General features: G+C 41.3%; 1 protein-coding gene across 3 annotated transcripts in view; it reads right to left on the reverse strand.

The window, feature by feature from the left end:
• Window positions 1–70: 70 nt before the first annotated feature.
• Window positions 71–741, reverse strand: part of LOC102672913 (telomerase-binding protein EST1A-like) — a 134915-nt gene continuing 134244 nt past the window's right edge. For all 3 annotated transcript variants that reach the window (XM_031512596.1, XM_031512591.1, XM_031512601.1), the window contains one exon: window positions 71–741. This exon is cut by the window's right edge and continues 1 nt beyond it. The gene's annotated coding sequence lies outside the window, so the exon portion shown is untranslated.

Consider the following 741-nt stretch of genomic DNA (forward strand, 5'->3'; position numbering starts at 1 on the left):
ATATAGAGCGAGGAAAATCACAAACATAAATAAGATGAGATAATGAAGGGAGAAAAAAAAATAGACAAAATAATAAGAAAAGTATTACATATTAGAAAGAAAATTTCCAAGGTGATAAAGTTTGTGATCACGCTAGATTTGCTCATCTCTTTCTCTCCGTCTCTCTCTCTCTCTCTCTCTCTCTCACTCACTCATCCTTCTCAATGTCTCCTCCTACTCAAAAACGAGCTACTTCGTTTAATACCCATATAATTTTTTTTTTTTATTGAACGACTCGGATCGCTTTCTGAAATACCAATAATATCCCTAATACGCCGATCGCCGTGGAAAATTTTTATTTTCATGTTCACCCGATACCTCTGTTTAGAGAGAGAGAAAAAAAAAAAAAAAAAAAATTCCTTCGTCTCGTCAACAAGAGAACGCATCATCAGCTGATGAACAGGCACGGGAGGGGGGGCGTTACACCTCGACAATCAGGACGAACTTACGTGTAGAAACAAATAGATCCGTCGTCGCGCGCAAATTGACGGGTGATCGGCCATGATTTTCAGGGTCGGGGATGGGGAGCACGATGGCGAGAGATATATATATCCTCTTTCCTTCTTCCGTTTTTTTTTTCTTTTCCCTTTCCTGCTTTTTCCTCCACGCTTTCTTTCCTTTCCTTTTTATCTTGCTGCTACTGCTGCTGCTGCTGCTGCTGCTGCTGCTGCTGGCTGCTGGTCAAGTTTTTACTCGGCGGGG

The sequence above is a fragment of the Apis dorsata genome, unplaced genomic scaffold, assembly GCF_000469605.1.
Source record: "Apis dorsata unplaced genomic scaffold, Apis dorsata 1.3 scaffold_37, whole genome shotgun sequence".
Classification (NCBI taxonomy): Eukaryota; Metazoa; Arthropoda; class Insecta; order Hymenoptera; family Apidae; genus Apis; species Apis dorsata.